This window comes from Cetorhinus maximus, chromosome 14, assembly GCF_964194155.1.
Source record: "Cetorhinus maximus chromosome 14, sCetMax3.hap1.1, whole genome shotgun sequence".
Lineage (NCBI taxonomy): Eukaryota > Metazoa > Chordata > Chondrichthyes > Lamniformes > Cetorhinidae > Cetorhinus > Cetorhinus maximus.
Genome location: NC_135892.1, coordinates 95,470,173 through 95,494,597, shown reverse-complemented (window position 1 = coordinate 95,494,597; position 24,425 = coordinate 95,470,173). Strand labels below are relative to the sequence as shown.

At 46.8% G+C, this 24,425-nt stretch overlaps 1 protein-coding gene across 5 annotated transcripts in view; it reads left to right on the top strand.

The window, feature by feature from the left end:
• The window catches only part of chrm3b (cholinergic receptor, muscarinic 3b), a 1,038,143-nt gene that overhangs the window by 613,260 nt on the left and 400,458 nt on the right, over positions 1-24,425 (top strand). The gene's annotated exons all lie outside the window — the stretch shown is intronic.

Here is a 24,425-nt window from a genome sequence, read left to right as displayed (position 1 = left end):
ACTGTAGACTCTCTTGATCCACATTGAGCTGTGCATAAGCATGGGACAAATCCCACTTTGTGAATATCTTTGGATCCCACTAACTCTGCCTACAAATCTTGAGAGGTCAGTAATGGATACTGCTCATCATAAACTGTCTGGTTGATTGTGACTTTGTGATCCCTGTATAGTCCCATGGTTTGCCTAACTTGAGCATCACTGCAGTTGGAGTTGTCCAATCACTGTGATCAGTTTTCACTAGCATGCAATTTCTCTCTTGTTTCTTTAGCTTCCCATCAACCTGGATTTTGAGAATATAAGGAACTGGCCTAACATTGCAATGAGCTGGCATTGCAATGGGCCTGATTAGAATATGTGCTTTTACACCTTCAGAATTGTCTTCAAAATGTTACTATGGCTATTCAGTAGCTAATCAAGCTTCTTGTGTTGTCTCAACTTGAAAAATGTGCTTCTAGTCTAACTGCAGCTTAAAAAGCCAGCTTTTGCACTATAATGCTGGTTTGTTTACCAGCATTTGACCATTTGATAAGGTGCCACATCAAAGTTTATTGCAGAAAATAAAAGCTCATGTGCAGGGGGTAACAAATTGGCATGGTTAGAAGATTGGCTGGCTAACAGGAATCAGAGAGTAGGCATAAATGGGTCTTTTTCTGGTTGGCAGGGTGTGCCACAGGGATCAGTGCTGGGGCCTCAACTTTTCACAATTTATATAAATGACTTGGATGAAGGGACAGAAGGTATGGTTGTTAAATTTGCCGATGACACAAAGATAGAAAGGAAAGTAAGTTGTGAAGAGGACACAAGGAGACTACAAAGGAATATAGATAGGTCAAGTGAGTTGGCAAAAACCTGGCAAATAGAGTTTAATGTGGGAAAATGTGAAATTGTCCATTTTGTCAGGAAGACTAAAAAGGAGGCATATTATCTAAATGGTGAGAGATTGCAGAGCTCTGAGGTGCAGAGGGATCCAGGTGTCCTCGTGCATGAATTGCAAAATGTTAGTATGCAGATGCAACAAGTAATTAGGAAAGCTAAAAGAATGTTATTGTTTATTGAGAGGGGAATTGAATACAAAAGTAGAGAGGTTATGTTTCAATTATAAAGGGCTTTGGTGAGACCACATCTGGAGTACTGTGTGCGGTATTGGTCTCCTTATTTAAGGAAGAATGTTATAGACTAATACCTGGAATGGGCGGGTTGTCTTATAAGGAAAGGCTAGGCTTGTATCTGTTGGAGTTTAGAAGTGTAAGAGATGTCTTGATTGAAACCTTTAAGATCCTGAGGGGTCTTGACAGGATGGATGTGAAGAGGATGTTTCCTCTTGTGGGAGAATCCAAAACTAGTGGGTCACTGTTTAAAAGTAAGAGGTCAACCATTTAAGACAGAGAAAAGGACAATTTTTTTCTTGCAGAGGGCCGTGAGTCTTTGGAACTATTTTCCTCAAAATGCGGTGGAAGCAGAGTCTTTGAATATTTTTAAGGCAGAGCTAGATAGATTCTTGATAACCAAGGGGATGAAAGGTTACCAGGGGTAGGTGGGAATCTGGAGTTGAGGTTAAAATCAGATCATCCATAATCTAATTGAATGGAGGAGCAGGCTGGAGGGGCTGAGTGGCCTACTCCTCCCCCAAATGTCATATGTTGGTTTATCTTGCTACAACCATGGGTAACTTGCCCTTATATTGGACATTGTACTGCATTTGTTCAAATACCTCACCTGAGTAGGTTTTCAATTGAATTGTGCACTCAGTTAGGGGTCACTGAATTTGCTCCCATATGTGTCTCTACCCATGGTTGTGCAATTTCCAGCTGTATCGATGTGCCAGTTGATGTACTGTTGACTTACCAACTTCTTTATGCAAAAGTCACTGTCATCTGAGTGATTTCTAGAGACTTTCTGACTCAAAAGAAGTGAGTGTTATTACTGAACCAAGTCTGACACTCGAGGAGGAAGGCATGGTTATTCTCAAATGTGAATATAGCTTCCTGTGTTTGCTTGCATGGTCCTTTAATGAAATCTATAATACGCATCAATATACACAAGTGGACAAGTTTTGAATACCTAAGGGGGTTTGTGATACGAAAGTATGATGTTTGTATTTTATACATCCAAAATCTGAAAACAAGTCTTGATGATAAAGTGTGTCCAGGTGAGGAAGGGTGAAAGGACATACCCTCTTTATCCCACTACTCAGCTGATGGCAACAGAGTTTTAAAAAATTTATAAGGATGAACGTGCGAATTCAGGATATGTACTTGACTATTTACATGCTGGTTGTCAAGGACTCATTCAGGCAGCTTTCCTTGATGTTAAAGAAGGGATTTTTATTGTGCTGAAAACCCACCTACATGAAGATACTAAAGATATTTAAAAAGGTAAACAGGCGTCCTGGTTGTCGAGACACACACACACACACAGACACACACACACACACACAGACACACACAAACACACACACACACACACAAACACACACACACACAAACACACAGACACACACAAACACACACACACACAAACACACACACACACACACACAAACATGCACACACACACACACACACATACACACACAGACACACACACACACACACAAACACACACACACACACACACACACACACAGCAGAATGGTCCCAAAATTGCACTAAGCAGGCATGAAAAGAGACGATTTACCCACCGGCCACAATAGTGGCTTTTTGCTCAGTATCGTACCCTTCCCGGCTCATAAATTATGCAGTCACGGAAACACACTGGATCGCTGGCGGCCAGCCTCCGATTAGCTTGCCATGCCATTACCTCGCCGCTTCCTCACGCTGGACGCCATACTTAAAGTATAGCCGCATGCGTGCTTCTCAATGCTCGTAGCCCAGGGCTGCTCTGGTGAAGATATGGCCCCAAAAGTCAAGAAGAGTATAGCCCCGTAGATTCAGTGACACATCCCTGGGACACCTTCTGGATACTGTGGAGGCCTGCTACAATGTCCTCTACCCCCGCTCTGGCCCCAGGAGGCCCATCAGTCTCACCACTTTGGCTTGGGCACCCATAGTGGCAGAGGTGGGCAGTGCCAATGCTGCGCACAAGAGGTCGATTACCCAGTGCAGAAAGAGGATGAATGATCTCATCTGCGCTGCCAGGGTAAGTCAACCATCTCAGCAATCTCAACTCACCCACTCACAACCCAATATATATTCACTGGCATCTCACTCACTGTCAGCTCAAGGGACATCACCACTCACTTTAACACACATACCCTCATATCTCCATCTGGCCTTATCTCCTCTGGAGACTGCCTCCTCATCCCATCCATGGCTCCGCGCACCACATACGGATGCCTGGCAAGCTTCTCATTTGGCCTGGCATGCGCCTTGCTCACCATCTCTCCATCTGTCTTTAGGCAGGACAAGATCGCACACAATCACCGGGAGAGGTCCCAGACCTGGAATGGAGTGTCAGACATCAAGGTCTTCACTCCTTTCGATAGTCACGCATTGGAGCTGGACGGAGAGCACATGGACCATTCCTGTGGCAATGGTGGGGTTGGCTGCAAACAACAATGTAAGGATCCTGCACCACATCATCCCTCTCTCAACGCTACTCTGAGTCCACTGTTCTGTGTTCAACGTGGCTGCCAATTATTAATAATCTCCACTTTCTGTCCTAGGTACATCTGACACGTCGCCTCAGGCAACCTTGAGGCCAACCCCAGCGCCGAAAGCACCTGGGGTGAGGATGCTGAAGGCAGCACTGTTGAAGACCCATCATGGCACTCACCCACACCCTCCACCAACGCAGCGACACACACCTCAATGGCACCTAGGTGTAGAGTAGCCTCGGGATCACAATCTGAGCATACCACTCAATCTATTCAATAGCAGGCGGATGCAGGACATCCTTGGTCGCTGGCACTTGGAGGACTGCTGGAGGCAAGAAATCCAAGTCAGATGATGAGCCTCTGGACTCAGTCCTCAATAAGTTGTTGGAGCTGCAAAAACAATCACAGGGATATCAGGAAGGTATGTCTGCTGCACTCCTCAGATTGAAAGGGACAATGGAGGAGTCCGTCCACCTTCAGTCCAAGGTGATAGCACTGGCATGCCGACGCATCAAGGTCAACACTGGCAGAATGGCAGCCGCCATGGAGACCTTGGTCCAGGACGTCGGTCCTGTGCTGCTGCATGGGCTGAACTGCATCACTGACTCCAACAGTGTCAATGCGAAGGGGTGCAGGGCAGCTTGTTTTAACTCCAGCTTTTCCTTCTCCTCAAGGAGTCAGCCAGGGGCTGTTGGGCACCCATAGGGAGGAGGACCAGCAGGTACACACCCTGCGGCCATTCATCCAGGTGACTTTGGGAATGTCCAGCCAAAGCAAATCCCTTCTACCTGTGACCCCCGCAGCTCCAGCTCCACAGGCCAAGGAGGGTGCAGCTGGCCCACCGTAGGATACCAAAAGCAGGCCGGGCCCTCCAGGTCTCGGCACACCAGATGGCGCACATGGAAGTCATCACAGACAGGACGTTGCAGTCAGCAGGCTGCCTCCACCTCCACTCCAGGGATGCACCAAGGTTAGGAAAGTTAAGAGGATGCAGTTGCACAGCCTGGGCATGGGTGTTAATCACTTGTACATAATGTTCATTATTGTAAATAAACTCCCAAGAATGGCTCCTTGCCTATGGCTCCTTGTTATGATGAGCAGTGTTTGTGTCATTCAAATGTGAAACCTTGATTCCTGCACAAGATAAAGGCAGGTGTCTCAGTCCAGGGCCTCTTCCCTGTGTAGTGTGTAACATTCAGAGAAAAGTGATGGTCTGGTTTCACACTCACTGGACACATTACTGATGCCTGCACCTCGATGGTGCTTGTCATCGCTGCCAGAATGTCGTGGGCAGGCGTCACAGAGTTCCATCATTCTTTCCATGAGCTCTCAGCACCTTTGAGGTGGGGCTGACCCCCATCTCTTCAGTATCTGTGACCGGTGACGCTGTGCTCCTGAAGGGCTCAGGTGCTGAAGGCTGACAAATGATCAGGTGCATTTAAAATTTCATGTCTCCATGATATGACCCTGATCACAAAGCGCAAGTGAGCTGCCCTCAGCGAGACAGAAGTTAGACATTCACGGAGGCAATGTGAAGATCTATGGGGTGTCCTCTCTGCATGTCGCCATCATCCTCCTGGAATCTAGCGACTATTTGGTGCCTCTGCTGCATCTCCATGACATGACCCTGAGCACTGAGGGTGTGTGCGCTGCCATCAGCCACACAGGAGTCAAACGTTCAGAGATGCCAGGTGAGGATGCCAGGACTCTCCTTAATGCATTTTGTCGCATCCTCCACGAATCTTGCAGCTATGAGGGCCTCCCAAGTGTGCCTGTCTCGCCTGGCCCATGCACTGGCCTCATCGCTGGCATCCTCGCCTTTGAGGACCTCATCACCTTCATCCCCTTTGACGTCCTCCTCATTGGAGCAGACGTGCAGCTCTTCCATCTCCCTCAGCCAGGTCCTGCCCCCGTTGCAGTGCCAGGTTGTGTAGTGGGCAGTAAGCACGATGATGCGCGACACCCTCAATGGGCTGTATTGCAGTGCTCCACCAGACCTGTCGAGGCACCAGAACCTCATTTTAAAAATGCCTATTGTTTGCTCCACCAAAGCCTGGGTCGTGACATGAGCCTCCTTATGCCATCGCTCTGCTGCAGCCTGAGGCCACCACACGGGCATCATCAGCCACGTCCTCTGTGGGTAGCCCTTGTCCCTGAGGAGCCATCCTTGCAGCCTCTGTGAATCCTGGAAGGTGTCAGGGATCTGAGACATGCCAAGGATGTAGGAGTCATGGATGCTGCCTGGGGATCGTGCGTAGACCTGTACACTGCGTTTGTGGTGGCCACAGACGAACATTCAGCGAGTGGAAGCGTTTGCAGTTGACGTAGTTGACGACTTGTGCCATGGAGATCTAAGGGCCACGTGAGTGCAGTAGATGGCATGCTACACCTGTGGAAAACCGGAGATCTGTGCAAATCCCAGTGCTCTTGCTTCCTGGTTTTCCTGATCGTGGGCGAAATGAACAAAGTTCTGTGTCTTCACGAAGATGGCATCCGGGCACTCCTGGATGCACTTGTGTGTGGAGACTTGTGAGATCCTGCACGGATCATCTGTGGAACCCTGGAAGGAGCCATTGGTGTAAAAATTGAGCACCGCAGTCTCTTTAATGGCACTGGCAGATGATGCCCTCCATGTCCCCAAGGTGCCAACTCCTGCAGCAGGTGGCATATGTGACCAACCAGTTCCTTAGACATGAGCAATCTTCAGTGACACCAGTTCTCAGTCATCTGCAACAATCACAGGTGCTGTCTATAGACTCTGGGTCTAGCAAAGCACCTACGAGTGACAGCTCTCTGTGGATCTTCAGCTGCGAGTGCAGGAAGCCCTGTCACCCCTTCATCTTGAGGGAGGTGCTCCTCCCTTTGCCGAGCCAGGTGCTTCTGCCAAACTCTTCTTCTTCTCTGCTCTCTGTGAGCCATGAAGCATACCACTAAATCACCAGGCCCCATGATCCTGATGTTCTCCTCCTGCAGGATCAAAGAGAGAGACATGTGGGTTAGCATATGTGTCCTAAGAACATCTCTTGGTTAAGCCTAAAGTCCCCTTCACGCATGTAGGAAAGTGCTGGCACCACTTGGATGGCCAGTGCATAATGCACTTCATGGCTGCCCAAAATCCCACCTACCTCCACCCCACTCCATTTGACCAATTGGCGGCAGCTTCAGCCATCAGACTGCATGCTGTGCTCTCAGCTCAGGCTCAGGCATTCTCCTAACCTGCACTGCAAGGCTGCGCTGTTAGCTTGAACCATGAGGGATACTGGTCCAAACCAGGATGATGACATTGCCAAGGGCTGTGAGCCAGCTTTCCTAAAGGGATTCTACAACTTCCCCAGTCGGCCAATTGTTCTGCTGATCCCTAAAACACACATTAATTTTCAGTCTGAACCTGAGGGTTGAAAAGTTCTGGAGCATCTGGTGGCACTTTCATGCTTTTGTGTTGCTTGAGTGGGCAGAAAAGCTTCAGAGGCCCAACTCCAAGCATTGTCAATGGAGCTGCGGCTGAACAGTCTCAGCTGTGGAAGAATGCTCACTCTGTCACCCCAGCATGTGCTTGTGTACTTCCTTCATTCTGTCTGTGCTGCCTTGACACCCCAGTCCTCACCCGCACTGGAGCCCTTGCCCCGGCACTGCACTGAAAGCCAGCCGGGAAATAGCGACTTCCCTGTGCTCCCTCTGGAATGTGCGTTGCCTCTTCCTTGATGTCCTACAGGCGACACTAGCAAGCTGTGCAGGATTGTGTGCACTCATCTCCGAGTTCCCCTTGAAGTTCAGCTCGTTTTAAAGGCAGTTGTGAAGCTCGCCATTCTGAAGTCATGCCGACGTGGGCGGTAATTTTGACGAGAGGAGATGTTCCTGACGTGAGGGCACAATAATGAGATCCAAATGCATTAAAATTAACTTCCCGATGTTGAATGGTGGGAAACGGGGCCTGTCATTGATGGGTGGAGCGGACAATCGCAAACTGGCTACGCGACAGCGTGAAACCGGTTTTTAGCCTTCTCGCCAAATTTTCCGTTCACAACCTACAAGTTGGAAAGTAAAGGAGGTTAACTTTTGGGCAAATTAAAATTCAATCAGAAAAGACATGGCTATAAAGATTTCACTGGTTGTAAGTGGCTGACTGGTCTAGCTGTAGCAATTCAAAGGCTTTGGTTTTCAGCTGGTGACGTTTAAAGCTGTAGCTGTTGTCTCTTCTTCCCTGGAATACTGCTGTGGAGATTAAAGTCTTCTTCAGGGTTTCTCTGTCTGCTTCCCACAGTCTGATGTAAACAAACAGGTCCAACTTAGAGAGAGAGAGAGAGAGAGAGATAGAGGGAAGGAAGTAGCTTTCTGCTGCTGGTACCTTCTTGTTTCTGATGTTACTCCCGCAGACCGCTGGAAAACAAGCAGAATCTTCTACTAAAAGGAATTTCAAAAAGGTGGTTTCGTTCACATGATCTCGCTCTCTCTCCAGGATGACTGTGTATTCCACAGAAGGTAATTGACTAGCTCACATCTGGACAGATCTTGGCCATTGTGTTATAGCCTAGATAATTCATTTTTTAATGTCCAAGCATCAGTTTTGAATGGCCCATTCTTCCATGTGATAGGCTAGGGACAAAATATCAACACCTCCAAGGTATCCATTGTCTCTGTAGACTCTCCGTCTCCATCCCAAAGAAATGCAACATAGCCATTATTGTGATGCAAATGGTGGCAATCATTTTAGGTTTCAGTCCATCCTTGAAGTAATTGTTAACGTTAGCAGGTGTGAAATTCCACAGGAGAGTTGTCTGGGCATGTCCTATTTATAATCCATGTTGGAAGTTTTCAGAAGCTTGACCAATTTGTAGTTGTAGAGAGGACAAGTGACCTCCGGCAGCCATCTTGTTTCAATAGTTGAAACTGTCTTTTTAAAAAGTTCCATAGGTGAGTGCAAGAGATGAAATTGAAATTTATTACTTTACATCAACACACCTCCATAACCATGCCAGAATTAATGTTCCTATTAAGGTGTACATGTTCAACTGAGAACATTGGGTGCTTGCTAGAAATTTGTAAAATATGTTTATTAACAAAATGCAAAGCTGGGTGATCTTTGCTTTATCTTGGATTCCCCCACATTTTAATTTTCTGATCTCAGTCACGCCAATGGGGCAGCAACCACATGGGCCAAGATAGAGAGAGAAATGTATATGCACTTCCAAAAGGCGTTTGATAAAGTGCCATATAACAGACTTGTTGGAAAATATGAAACCCATGCAATAAAAAGAACAGTGGCAACATGAATTTGAAGTTGGTTGAGTGATAAGAAGCAGAGAATAGCAGTGAACAGTTGTTTTTCAGACAGGAGGAAGGTATATAGTGGAGTTTTCCAGGGGTCAGTGTTAGGACCACTGCTTTTCTTGATCTATATTAATAACTAGAGTTGGGTGTGCAAGACACAATTTCAGAATCGATAGATTTGAAGAGGACATGCTAGAACTGTATAAAACGCTGGTTAGGCCACAGCTAGAGTGTTGTGTAGATTTCTGGAATCCGCATTATAGGAAGGATGTGATTGCACTAGAGTCAGTGCAGAGGAGATTTATCAGGATGTTGCCGGGGCTGGAGAGTTTTAGTTATGAGGAGAGATTGAATAGACTGGGGTTATTTTCCATGGGGCAGAGGAGATTGAGGGGGGACATGATTGAGGTGTATAAAATTATGAGGGGCATAGATAGAGTAGACAGGAAGGAACTTTTCCCCTTGGTGGAGGGATCAATAACCAGGGGGCATAGATTTAAGGTAAGGGGCAGGAGGTTTAGAGGGGATGTGAGGAAGAATTTTTTCACCCAGAGGGTGGTGGGAATCTGGAACTCACTGCCTGAAAGGGTGGTAGAGGCAGAAACCCTCATAACATTTAAGAAGTATTTGGATGTGCACTTGCGATGCCATGGCATACAAGGCTATGGGCCTAGTGCTGGAAAATGGGGTTAGAATAGTTAGGTAGTTGTTTGACTGCTGCAGACTCGATGGGCCAAAGGGCCTTTTTCTGTGCTGTAGAGCTCTATGACACTATGACATAGGCAGGCTGTTGGAAAGGGCAGACATGGGGCAGATGAAATTTCATGTAGAGAAGTGATACATTTTGGTGGGAGGACAAAGAGAGGCAACATAAAATAAAGAATACCATTCTAAAAGCAGTGCAGAGGCAGAGAGACCTGAGGCTATATCAAATCATTGAAGGTGGGTAAGGCAGGTTGAGGAAGTGGTTAAAAAGGCATTTGGGATTCTGGGCTTAGTACAAAAACAAGGAAGCTATGATGAACCTTTATAAAACATTGTTTCGGCCTCCACTAGAGTATCCTGTCCAATTTTGAGCACCATACTTTAGGACAGATGAAAAGGCTTTGCAGAGGGTGCAGAAAATATTTACAAGAATGATTCCAGGGTTGAGGGCCTTCAATTAGGTGGTTAGGTTGTTGACAGAAGTGTTGTAAGTCATGAGGGGTCTGGCAGAGTAGATAGGGAGAAACTGTTCCCATTGGTGCAGGGATCAGGAACAAGAGGGCACCAATTTCAGATGCTTGGTAAAAGAGCCAAAGGCGACATGAGGAAAACCTTTTTTACACAGCAAGTGGTTAGGATCTGGAATGCACTACCTGCAAGTTGTTGGAGACAGATACAACTGGGGCTTTCAAAAGGGAGCTGGATAAGCGCCTGAAAGTTAAGAATTGTAGAGCTATGGGGAAGTGGCATGAACTGAATTACTTTTGCAGATGGATAGGACAGGCTGAACGGTCTCCTGTAACCGTTAAATGATTCAAAGGTGAATCAGCGGACTGGGGAAATGTTGGGGCTGCACTCGTGAGATCTAAATATGAAAGCAATGAAAATATCTCATAGGTAACAGAGGGAATGGTGAAAACAAGGTCGTGGGGTAGTTTTTCATTTTTGGCAGTGGCAGTAAGCAAGTGGGAGCAGATCGACTGCTTCTTACAACCTCCTCCCACCCCACCCCACTGATTCTGTTGAAGTTAATGGGAAGGGAGATTGTACCTGGTGTAAAACAGGCGATCAGCTACCATCCACTGAAAGAGAAAATCCATCCCTATGTTCAAATTCAGAATGCTGCTCCCAGTAAACCAAATTAAACTATGAGTGGAAATCAGCATAACTTCTGCAGAGGTTTGACAGAAAATCCTGATCATAAACGTACACAAGGTGACACCAAACATCTGCCAAAGTTACACTGGCAGTAGCAGAAGATGTCCTTGTGTGAGGATATTTCCACAGCATGTATTTCAATAGAAGAGTGTGATTGGTTAATGTTCTTGGACAGGATAATAATAAACAGCCTGTTGAAAGCATTCTTCATAGAAACACAATCATCGCTAAATCCCTGTGAATTTTCTGCTCTTTGGATTTTGTGTCTCACACCCTCGCCATAGGCAAAGGCAGTCAATCTCCACAATGAGACTTTGTAACTTCTCGATAGGGTCGTACATCAGAGTGACTCTTTTCACCTTTCCATCTCTCCCTAGAATCCTCTCAGCTCCTCCCCATGTCTGAGTTTGGAAATTGGCTGTGTTGTGAACTGATGGCAAAAAGTGTGCCAGTGACAGGCTCACTGAGCCCTCTGTACAAAGATTATATGGCCGGGAAATTCCTCAGAATTGCTTCTGATTTGCCATCATTACTTCATTGGAAATGCATCTGCAAACCTGTTTACACTCAAAGAAACGAGTATCCATTTCTCTCTTGGTGAGGTAACAGTGGTAGAGCAGGAACAGCGCCGAGGAATTTCCTAGCCTATGTACTGAACACTGGAACAAATGTAATGGAACATTTTGTTTTCAAATAATCTTGAGCAACATTGACTGCAGTGAGCTGACTTATATTCCACAGCAGTTCACATTTTCCCATCTTGCAATGTGTGCCTCTAGTTGAGTTATTTTAATAACCTAAATAAACACTTATGAATAATTTTTCCATTTAGATAATGTGCTTCTATTTTACTACCAAGTCAAATCTTTCTTTTGAGTTTACTTGTTGGGATTGCAACCAGCATCAAATGTAATGAATAGGGACAGGAGTGAGCCATTTGACCTTTGAGCTTGCTGTGTCATTCGATAAGATCATGGCTGATCTTCTACCTCCTGCACTATCCCTATATCGCTTGATTCCCTTAGTATTCAAAAATCTGTCGATCTCTGTCTTGAACGTACTTGACCACTGAACATCCATAGATGTCTGCACTAGAAAATTTCAAAGTTCCCAGCTCTCTGAGTGAAGAAATTTCGCCTCATCTCAGTCCTAAATGGTTGACCCCTTATTATCCAACTGTGACCCTTAGTTCTAGACTCCCCAGTGTTGTATATTTTATATCTCCCAGAGCTATGTGGAGATGATACAAGTTCCTATGTGTGTAACAGGTTTTATTCACAGTGCTTTAAAATGTCTGCTCCATGCTTCACATCCGGCTTTTAGCTCTTTCAACAGTTTATTTACATTTCTCTAAGTTCCCACCTAGGCTTAACTAACCAAACACAGTGAGCATCAGTCATTAACAGACTCACATAATCAATCACAGAACAATTGGCCACGACACCCAGCCAAGGCAAATATTCTCCGAGTCTGTCCATGAGGCAGATTATTATGTAATCACTTCCATCGGATAGGAGGTAGGTGGGTGCTCACCCGATGCAAAGTCCTGAAGTTGACCCCATTTTCATGGTTAGGCCTTGTCTGAAAAGAAAATAAAGATTTTCAGGGCTATGGGGAAAAGATAGGGTAGCAGGACTAGGTGAGTTGCTCTTCCAAAGAGCCACATGGACATGAAGGACCAAATCACCTCCTTCTGTGCTGTAACCTTTCTACAGTATGATTCTATGATTTATTAACATTTCATTATCAAGAGTTTTTGGAGCAGCTTACGTTCCAAATGGGGAGGAAAACTATCTCAGGGAAGCATCACAGGGGATGGCAGTATTGATGCTTTTCCTGACTGCCTAGGAATCATTTTCTTAAAACTTTTCTAACAACCTTTCTTAAACTTTTTTTGAGAGGCCTGGAGCAGACCCTTTAAGGATCACTCAATGTCACTGATCAGAGGGCAGAGTGTGCTCCGTGCTCGTTTTGCCCTTTCGTATTTCAGAATTGCCTCAGTCCTATAGTCCTCAATATACTTTGGTTAATAAGCCTTCCTTCTGTTTCCATCGGGGTTTGGGGTCTGGGCTACCCATTCCATTGCTGCAGTCAAAATGGCTGGCATAAGGTAGCAAGTGCTGTGCCCCTGTTTTATCATGATACCATCTTGTCCCCGCCCAGTGAATGGAGATGAAAATTGTCCACTATTCCTCAGTGTAAAAAATACTGAGAATTTACACCTGACTAATTTCTCTGAACCAGGTGACCGATTAGCTCGGGTGGCTGGATGGCTAGCATGTCGCTCAGAATAAAACCAGGATCATGGGCTCGATTCCTGTTCTGGCTGAGGTAGATGTTGTAATATACCTTTAAGAGATAGCAGCACGCCATCACTTTAAGGGAAGTGCACCGTCTGATCCAGCCTCAGTTTCACTTTGGCCTGGAGCAGGTCCACAGCACACACACCCCTGCTGCTGGTGTCCTCAAGCTTTCTATCCATGTATATCTGTTCACATGTGCCCAAAGTTAATAAATGAACCCACAATGCATTTACCCAATCCTTTATGAGTGATTAGTGCTCTGATATCATTATCAACACACAGCAGGGATGTACCTCCTAACTCTGCCCGTGAGAGTGGAAGGCAATGGAAAACCACTGCTGACAAAACCCGCCAATAAAAAACACTTGAAAGCACAGACAATGAGGCAAGCATCTGCCTTCAGGCAGAGCATGAATGGAGTGGAGTTTCTCTGAGCTGGTTGCAGGCAGGCATTGCTGGCTAGCATTTATTGTTCAGAGGGCATTTTTAAGAGTCATCCACATTGCTGTGGGTCACATGTAGGCCAGACCAGGTGGGGATGTCAGATTTCCTCCCCTAAAGGGCATTAGTGAACCAGATGGGTTTTTACGACAATGGTTAGACTTTTAATCATCATTAGACTTTTAATTCCAGGTATTTATTGAATTCAAATTCCACCATCTGCCATGATGGGATTCAAACCCAAGTCCCCAGAGCATTAACCTGGGTCTCTGGATTACTAGTCCAGTGACAGTACCACTAGGTTTTGAGTGTTTGTAAGGTGGGGCATTCCTTTCTTCTCCTGGCCCCTCTCAGGCCATTCTGATTCCTGCTATACCTGCCATCCAGTCACGCCACCCTCAACTTTTCCCCTCTCAGATAATTTGCCTCTCCTAATCCTTACCCTCACCCCTCGCTGCTCCCCTGCCTCCTTTGCAGTCTAACACCATCCGAGCCTTGAATGCCCCCTTGACTCTCTCCAGGATCGCTACATTTCTTTTTTTTTGTCTCCTCTTTATTGGCTTGTTGCTTTCCTGTCTCTGCTTGATGCCCACCTCTGTCTCTTGTGGGTCTCTCTGTGGCCGTGCTGCACAGGAACTCTCTCAATCTTACCTGGATCTTGCCAGAGTTATATGAGCACGTGTGGTAGCTCTGCCTGCAGGCAGTGAAGAGCAGAGGAGCAATTACGACTGCTGAATGGAAACAGGCAAGAAAAAGCATAACAAAGCCACAGTACAAAACCTCACAGAGCAGCAAGATTTATCACGCCTCCGCTCATCTGTAAGCTCATACTGAGGCTCCCATTAAATACTAGAATCCATTTGGTGTTGAAAGGCAGAAATAACAAATCATAGTCAGCCCGTGAAGCGAACCTTCCTATTTACTGCCACGTACGATATGAAAATCTTGCTAGGATTATATTTATCAACCATCACCACATGACAACGCAGCAGAGGTGTAAAAGTGACAAAAAATGAGAAGCAATGGAAATAGTATTTCTAAACAAAAAAGCCATTCCAGCCTCATTAACTTGTGTTGTATGGCTGGAACGTGGACAGCAGGCGAATGCACTTATAACGTTTGCCTTCCAAAATCCCGCTGGCTGTAAAGGGCACAAAGCCAATAGGTCTGTCTGGGGGGTCAGGGAAGGTTAGGAATTGTGACTTTGATGGGATACCAAGGTATCTGCCCCATTTAAGTTGTGCCCTAAATTCTGCTTCGCAAGATGTGCCATGACATGGAGGAATGTTGCAACAACACCTTGGATTTAGTTACTCCCTCAAGTCTGCACATAGATCAGTCCATTGAGAGGTTCAGGTCTCTGGATAGGTTCACGGGCACCTTGCAACATGCTCCCAGTGTTGTATCATGATGCCCGCTGTGTTCTCTGCAGTTTTGCACGCGCCCGACCTGATGGGGCATTAAATAGCGCGAGAAGATGTCGGCCGGCGTGCGTGGGTGTCGGAGCTATGCCCGACGTCAATTAAAAGGTCACTTAAGGCAATTAAAAAGGCAATTGATCCCTATTTTACGTTGCTTGTGCAATTTTGTGCTCATCGCATGGGCAAAACAGGCAGGCGGGCAGCCCACATTTTGCAGCATTGCCAGTGTGAGCAGTGAGGAGTTTAGGAGATAGTTTGCTACTGGTTGCTTATTTGACCTTGACAACTTCATCTCAGTTCTGAGCTTCATTCTTAGCTTTTCCAGGCTTCATTTCAGGACTCCTTGGTGTCTCCAAGGCCCCCGGAGGGTTTTGACCATGCGGACCCTTCCAGGTATCAGACATCCTTCTGATAATGGGGATTGTGCTCTCCATTGGAGGCACCTCCTCTGAGGAGGAAGAGAGGGGCAGAAGGGAGAGGAGGCCAGGTTCCCGATGCAGCTTCCAGGAGAGCGACCTGTGGGAGGAGAGGTGCAGGCACAAGGGGCGCAGGGCCAGCAGGTAATCCAAGGTGGAACGGGCCACAGAAGATGCCACTATCCTGCTGCCAGGGTTTACAGGCAGCAATGCAGCTACCTCAATATGTCTGAGGTGCAATGCCGAAGGAGGCTCCGCCCCTCCAGGGAGACTGTGACCTCCACTTGTCATATGATAGGCCCTGAGATCACCTCCAACTGTGTGGGTGGACACACCATGCCAGTGGCTCTGAAAGTCACAGTGGCCCTCAACTTCTATGCCTCCAGCTCTTTCCAGGGGTCAGTGGGGGATCTGTGTGGTGTCCCAATCAGTTGTCCACAGTTGCGTCAAGCTGGTGACAGAAGCTCTGTTCAGGTGGGTAATGACATTTATTCATTTCCGGACGGACGAGGCTGAATGAGCCAGAGGGCTTACAGCAATGGCTGGCTTCCCCTGCATCCAGGGTGCAATCGACTACACACACGTGACCATCAAAGCACCAGCGGGTCAGCCGGGTGCCTTCGTCAACAGGAAGGGATTCCACTCCATGAACGTCCGGATAGTTGGTGACCACAGGACACAGATTCTGCATGTCTGTGTAAGGTCCCTGGCAGCTCCCATGACGCTTATATCCTCAGACACTCCCAGGTGCCGAGGCTATTCAGTGCTCCGGCCCGAATGGATGGATGGCCGCTGGGCGACAAGGGCTCTCCGTTGAAGAGGTGGCCTATGACTCCTCTCTGCGAGACAGAACAGAGTTAAAGCAGTGTTACAACAGGAGTCATGCCTCCACAAGGGCAGTAATAGAGAGGACCATAGGTCTTCCGAAGATGCGCTTCCGATGTTGAGAGGTGCACTACAATACCCCCCAGAGCGGGTGTCACTGATAGTGGTTGCATGCTGCACTCTCCACAGTCTGGCACTAGCAAAGGGAGACCCACTGGAGGAAGATGATCTTGAGGCAGCTCCACAGGCCACAGAGGATGAATCCAGTAGTGAGTCAGAAGGGGAGCATGGTGAAGAGAACGCTGAGGGTGTGGAGGCAGACCTCGGTAACCTCCAGGGAGGCAGGGACACCTTGATCCAAAGCTCCTTTAGCTAGACTACCAAAGATCTGCTTCCACCTCATGGCAGAGCTGCCACCTTCATCCTGGATGTATGAAATGACCCCTTCATTTGAACCCAAAGTCCACTCACGTCAGCTTTACATACTGGCGTACCCTGCACCAGAAACCAAAAGGTGAAGCATACTCAGGCCATTATGACAAAACAAAATTTATGTACTTTTCACAATCAAAAAAAATTAACATGACCATCTCTAGTGATCATTTTCACACCAGTAAACATAAACAAAACATTACAGAAAAGAAGATCCCCTGTGACCAGCCCCTCTTGTGCTCATGATGCCTTAAACTTACATGTATGAGTGCTACGTCTTGGTGCCACCTCACCCACCGCCCCCCCACCCTTCACTGGCAGCGGCATTGGAGGCAGCCTCCTGAACCTGCTGTCTTGTTGGCCTTGATGACCTTGGCAGTTGTCCTCTGGCCAGTGGAGCCCATGCTGGCCCTGCCTGGCAAGAAGAGGCCAATGCCATGGCTGGCATCCCCCCAGTTGCTGCAGCCTCATCAGATGCCACCATCACTGGCAGAGGAGCGGAGGAGCTTCTGCTGTCATCCAGAGCAGCCTGACAGGAGTCTGCGGAGATGACAAGCAGCTCATGCGCCAACATGAGGTTGCTCTGAACTTCCCTGCTCGCCATTGATGGATGGGCACCTAGCTGGGAACTGAGTGCTTCATCCAACTCCCACACTGGCACTGACCACAGAAGTCATTGCCTGTGTGAGAGCTTGAAGTTCTGAGCGCAACCCCAGGAACCCCTGATTCTCTCCCTGGAGCTGCCTCTCCATGAAAGTCGCCATTGTCTCAATGGAGGAGGCAGTGCGCTCGGCCATGAGGGTCAACACAGTTCTCATACTTCGCAGGGACTCCTCCACAACAGAGACCATGGCACCCATACCCTCATGGATCCCCGCCAGATCCTCCCACATATCCCGCTGGACATCCAGCATCTGCCGCCTAATGGACGACTCCAGAGGCTCATCATCTGCCTTTGACTCAGCATCGTCCTGGTCTCCAGCAACCCTCCTACTGCCAGTGGCCTGGGCACTCTCTGCCTCTGCCTGCTCCTCAAGTGAGTGTGAAGTGCCCTCATTGCTGTGCACCAACACTGTAGCCTAAAATCTAACTCCCACTAAGGTGTTGGTACCTGCACTGGTGCCTGGTTCAGAGAGCGGGTGTGACGCAGGTATATCTGGAGCCTGGTGGTCCTCTGGCACCAGGGGTGGCTCTTCGGGGTCCTGCGACCAAGTGCCTGCTGTTGAATCTAAGGGAGAACAATGACGTCATTAGTATAAATCATCACTCAGTCACTGTGTATGCCAGGCACCCTGGTGAGATAATGGAGATCTGCATCATGGTGCCAGCATCTTTCAATGAGCAATGGGGACTCCAGTTTTGAGGCTCCCATCAATGAAGAGACTACAGAAAAATGTTTGCACCATCCGAATCTCTCACCTCTGTGCACTGTTCTCTTCTTCACCTGACACCCCAGCCTCTTCACGACCAGATGAATGAGGAGCGTGTCGCCTCTCCAGCTCCAAGGCGTCCTGCTCAAATCTCATCAGGATATGGAGGTTTGAGTGGCCTCCACCTGTTCGTGACCTCTCAGTGTTGTTATGGCTCATCTTCTCTTGAAAGGAAACAGGAGCATTGATGAGGCCACTGTCTACCTGCAGCACCATTGCAGCCTGGCCAATCCGACCTGAGGGACACCTTGCAGGGCACATCCGAGTCGTGGCCCTCGAGCCGCAAGACACTGAGTCCAAGCAGCCAGGGCTCATCCCCTTGGCCAGCTCCGGTGCCATTGACAGTTGGCACTCAGACTCTAACAATCCTGAGCTCCACAGGGGGACGGGCAGCCCTTAACAGTTCACCACACCGATCCATGCCAACACAGTATCTCACCTTCCGGAGGGCAGCAGGTCATTGAATCTTTTGCGGCACTGCACCCATGTGTGCCACACAATTTAATTGGCGCTGACCTGGGCTGTCACCTCCCCTCAAGCTATTTTTGTCAGGTGCATTGGCCTCCTCCTTCCATCTCTGGGGACAAGGGTGCCTTTCCTGGCACCCACCTCCTCCAACAGCACCACCGGGCACTCGTCTAAAAACCAGGGGGTCCGAGCGCCCACCCGACCTGCCCTCCCACCTGGCGTCTCCATCTGTTGCTGAGGTCGTATCTTCACTCTGCAGAGCGCTCAAGAAACGTTCTTCCCTGGCAGCCTTCAAGGAGCTGCCTGTGCAGTTTTTAAACAGCATACCGGGTCGCCATTGGACCCGCGCCCAACAGGCCCCCTACCCCTGCCCGGCCCTTCCCGTTCCCAACCATTGGGAAACCACGTTTCGCACTAGGCAGGCCTTAAGTGGCCAGCCAGCGTGAAATCGCGGTCGTGGGCCGATCGCGGGCAGGGGGCCTGTTTCCCGACTGGTCCCGGACCCGCCAGTCCCGTGCGCCCGTCAAGGGTAAAAGTAAAGCCATAATCTCTGAAGAAGAGATGTGGTCGGAATCTCCCCCACTTCCCCGAGAAGGGGGAACTTAGGCATTAAGGAGGACACAGCAAGGTTCCAGCGGTTGATGGGAGAAAACTGTGAGAAAGTCATCAAAAATATTGTCATTCATGACTGATCATATATTAGCTATAAAATAACTGCAGCAACAAGAATGCTGCACATAATTTAGATCTGAGGGCCTTCACAATGTTGCATTTGTCTTAAAAAGCAAAAGTTTCACGACAGTCCAAAGTGCACAAACCTCTTTCCTTCTTTCAATGCAATTTAAAGTTTCCAACAAAAAAAGTCATGAACATCATCAATATACCAGATCAACAAAAAGGCTTCTGTAAACTTAATGACTGACAACCTATTCCTTTTCACCGCTATATATTTTCACTGTGTGATTTTAAAAAAAATTCTTCTCTCCTCCTGAAAGAAAGAAACATCTGTATTTCTGTAGCGCCTCTCATGACCACAGGATGTCCTAAGGCACTTTGCAGACAATGAACTACTTTTGAAGTGTAGTCATTGCTGCAATAGTCACTTTGAGCACAGCAAAAACCTACAAAGAAAGCAATGTGATAATGACCGGTTAATCTGCATTAGGAATGTTGAGAACTAAATATTGGTCAGGACACCGTGGAGGACTCTCCTGATATTCTCTGAAAAGCTGTTATATAATGCTTTATCTACCCAAGAAGTCCTTGGTTTAACATCTCACCTGAAAGTCAGTGCATCCAAAAGTGTGGCACTCCGCACTCACAATAACTTGCTCACTGGCGCTCAGTTTGGGTTCTGCCAGAATCACTCAGCTCCTGACCTCATTACGGCCTTGGTTCAAAAGAGCTGAACTCCAGAGGTAAGGTGAGAATAATTGCCCTTGACATCAAGGCATCATTTGACCGAGTGTGGCATCAAGGATCCCTAGCAAAACTGGAGTCAGTGGGAATCAGGGGCAAAACTCTCCACAGGTTTCAGTCATATCTAGCACAAAGTTGTTGTTGTTAGAGGTTAATCCTTGCAGTTCCAGGATATCACTGCTGGAGTTCCCCAGGGTAGTGTCCTAGGCCCAATCGTCTTCGGCTGCTTCATCAATGACCTTCCTTCCGTCATAAGGTCAGAAGTGGGGATATTCGCTGATGATTGCACAATGTTCAGCACCATTTGCGACTCCTCAAATACTGAAGCAATCCATGTCCAAATGCAGCAAGACCTGGACAATATCCAGGCTTGGGCTGACAAGTGGCAAGTAACATTCGTGCCACTCAGGTGCCAGCAATGACCACCTCAAACAAGAGAGAATCTAACCATCGCCCGTGACATTCAATGGCATTACCATTGCTGAATACTCCACTAGCAATATCCTGGGGCTTACCATTGACCAGAAACTGAACTGGACTAGCCATATAAATACTGTGGCCATGCGAGCAAGTTAGAGGCTAGGAATCCTGTGGTGAGCAGCTCACCTCCTGACTCCCCAAAGCCTGTCCACCATCTACAAGGCACAAGTCAGGAGTTCAATGGAATACTCTCCACTTACCTGGATGTGTGCAGCTCAAACAACATTCATGAAGCTTGACACCATCCAGGACAAAGCAGCTCGCTTGACTGGCACCACATCCACAAACATTCACTCCTTCCATGACCGATGGACAGTGGCAGCAGTGTGTACCATCTACAAGATGCACTGCAAGAGCTCACCAATGCTTCTTAGATACACATTCCAAACCCATGACTGCTACCATCTAGAAGGACAAGGACAGCAGACAGATGGAAACACCACCACTTGCAAGTTTCCTTTTAAGCCACTCACCATCCTGACTTGGAAATACACCGCAGTTCCTTCACTGTTGCTATGTCAAAATCCTGGAACACTCTCCCTAACAGCACTGTGGGTGTACTTACACCACATGGAGTGCAGCGGTTCAAGAAGGCAGCTCACCACCACCTTCTCAAGGGCGATTAGTGATGGGCAATAAATGCTGGCCCAGCCAGCGACATCCACATCCCAGGAATAAATAATAAAAAAGACTCCTTTGGTCCTGGATTGCAGCCTAGATAAAATGCTCAATTCTCTGGAGTTGGACTTGAGCCCACAACCTTCTGAATTTGAAGGGAGACTGTTATCAATTGAACTATGGCTGACACACACATCCTCACCTCCCTTCATGCTGCATCTGCTTTACAAGCAGTCCAGCATGAGAACCTGTAGCTGCATTCTCAGAACAATTTGCCCCATCCTGCCCTGCAAACAATATTCCCTGATCCATCTGACAAATTGCAGGGGAACAAACATCTTTTCCCTGCTCAGTATTGTTGTGATGTGTTGACCCTGGGACTTTATGGGAAGAGGGGGCCCTCCAAGAGGAGAGATTGAGTAGAATGGGCCTAGATTATCGGGCGTTTAGAAGGATGAGAGGTAACCTCATTGAAATAGAGAGCTTTGAGAAGGTTGATGCCGGGATGTTGTTTGCCCAGGCTGGAGAGTTTTAAACTAGTGGTCATAATCTCAGGATAAAGGGTCAGCCAGTTAGAGCTGCAACGAGGAGAAATTTCTTCACTCAAAGGGGATGTGACTTGTTGAAATTCTGTACCTCAAAGGGCTATGAGTGCTCAGTCGATGAGTATATTCAGGACTGAGATCAATAAGTTCTTGGATATGAAGGGAATTAAGGGATATGGGCATAGGATGAGAAAGTGGAATTGGGGAAGAGCAGCTGTGAGCATACCAAATAGTAGAGGATGTTTGAGGGGCTGCATGACCTAGCCCTGCTCCTAATTGTGTCCCTATTTTCCATCAGAGACAAGGTTATGGACACATGATAGGCAGGAGTCCAGCTCCACTGCACTTTAGGCAGTGGAACATAGGACTCAGGGCCTTAGTATGTGTTTTAGAAGCAATGCTTAAATGGAGCTCAGGACACCTGAGAGATGTTTGGGCACCTTGAGGTAAGTACAATAGAACAAGCAAGTACTTGTACTTAGAATCACATGAGTCTTTTAAAATGCTGTTTTATTGATTTGCTTTATTGATATTCTAATTCACATATTCTAATTCTAACTTATGGTGTTTCGCACTCAAGGTCTATATCCATCTATTTTAAGAGAGCAGACACATTAGATTAATGTAGAGGAAAGAGCAGCAAGTCTGTTTGGAAGAATTAGTCAATGAGAGTATTGCATTTATAGACAAAAGGATTTGTTTTGAGTCTCTACTGAGTACTTGACTAAATATATATCACTACCCAGAGAGTTTGTAAGTTTATGGGGAAAGAGAAGGGGAGTGGGACTTATTGGCTAATTCCTTCAAAGAAGCAGGATGGACCAAATGCCTCCTTTTGTGCTGTATGATTGCTGATTCACAGGGGGTTTCAGCTGTGGTCACGATATTCCTGATCACTTTGGACTTAATAAGGATAGAACAGGTTAAGTGGTGAAAAGCTAGAAACAGCTAGTTCCAAGATCATTAAAATGTCATGAACAGGTACAAAAAATAGTCAAAAAGATTAATAGAATGCTGGCCTTTATATTTCGAGGCCCAGAATACAAGGGGGTAGAAGTTGTGCTTGTTTCGTGTGTTGGTCTTGTGGCCTAATCCAAGCAGGGAAGGTTTCCCTCTTACCATGAGTAACTCTGGCCTGACTCAGGTAGGTTACTTCAAACTATTTTATTTACACTATTGTAGTAATTATGGTTTTATTTAGTGTGTAATGTACCTTTAAGAATAATACTTGTCAAGGAAAGATCACATGATCTGTAGTAACTAGTAGGAGAGTAGTGTGGGCTACCTCAGCAGTCAGTGTATAGATAGGGTTAGAGTTAAAAACACATGTGTAGTTGCTGCTGAGTATATTGTAAATAAACTTAAAGTTTCCACTCAAGAAGTGTCTGCAGATCAACTCTATCATTAGAGTTGATAACTCGGCCACCCTAAAACAACTATATACACTTTATACATGATGAGCTACTAGGTAGGCACATCTCTCTCAAGTATAGACTATTCCATTTGCTCTACAGATTGTCTAGCACATGACTGCTGATGTCACTGTTACATCATGATACACATCACCAACTCATTACCATAACTATTAACTCATTATATTACAATGCTTCAGCTGTACAAAGCCCTGCTTAGACCACGCCTGGAGTACTGTGTGCCGTTCAGGGCGCAACAGCTTAGGAAAGGTATATTGGCCTTGAAGGAGCTCAGCATAGGTTTTATAAAATGATACCTGAGCTCCAAGAGTTAAGTTACAAGGAGAGATTAAACAAACTAGGGTTGTATTCCATGGAATTTACAGTGTTAAAGGGAGATTTGATCAAAATCTCCAAGATCCTGTTACGAACGGGTGAGGAGGAATGAACTGGCTCCCCTTTTATTCAACTCCCTCGGTTGGTGGCAAAAAAAGTTTGTTTAAAATTCTTTCCCTCCGTGGATACCTTTTCCAGTCCAAATATATTCACTTTTTAACAAGGAGCCAATCAAATCAGGCTTTCTTGAGTCAAAGAAAGAGTAAGTTTTTTTTAGTTTCTAAGACCTGAGGAAAAATAATACAAGATGCAACACATGGGTGCCAGCCCATAAATAACTAAACCTGATTGGGTTTATTTTCACAATTTATCTCAGTAGGATTTGAATTTCCATGGGAGGGGTAATTTTAACTCTGTGTAAGTGAATGGGTTTAATCTCTGAATTGCTGCAGTTCCACCTTCTGTCCAGCATGGGGCTCTGGAGACCTCATCAGTGTTTTGTCCGTGACTCTGTCAGCCACCATGGTGAAGGGAATTTGCAGGTAATTACTGGCTTATCCTTTATGGTATTTATACATTTCTTACTTTATATTCTGTTTTCTGGTCCCTTACCTCAATTTGCTTCTTTCTTCCTGATACCTAAGCCCATTGATTTCCACTGGTGAGCCACAGCCTATGCTGCTTTCCATCGCTGTTTGTTTGGAACAGTTGTGGTTCTTGCTCTGTCAGTTGGTCATCCATGGACCCGTTCTCCAGCACCCTAAATTTGGTGCTACTGTTTTGTCTACAGCTATTCTTAGCCACTTCAACTCTCCAACCCATCCTTGTGCGTTCCCTCACCCCGACACAGCCAGCCCACAGCCCATTTGTCCATTGGTAAAGTCCACTTTTAGTTTTAAAAAAAATTGCCCATGTACCCCCAGCATGGAGCACATCCCATTCTGAGAAATCCTGGTCTTTCAGTTGCCTTTGCCAAGCAAGAATTTGCTAGAGGGAGCCCAGATCTGCCATTGGGATTTTCCTGGTGTTCTGCTGAAGATACAGCAGATAAGCGGGAAAATCCCCAGGAAAACTGTACTGCCATGAGGACAAATGAGGACTAGCCTCTCAACAGGACACATAGTGTTACATTGTTGCTAGAAATAACTCCAAG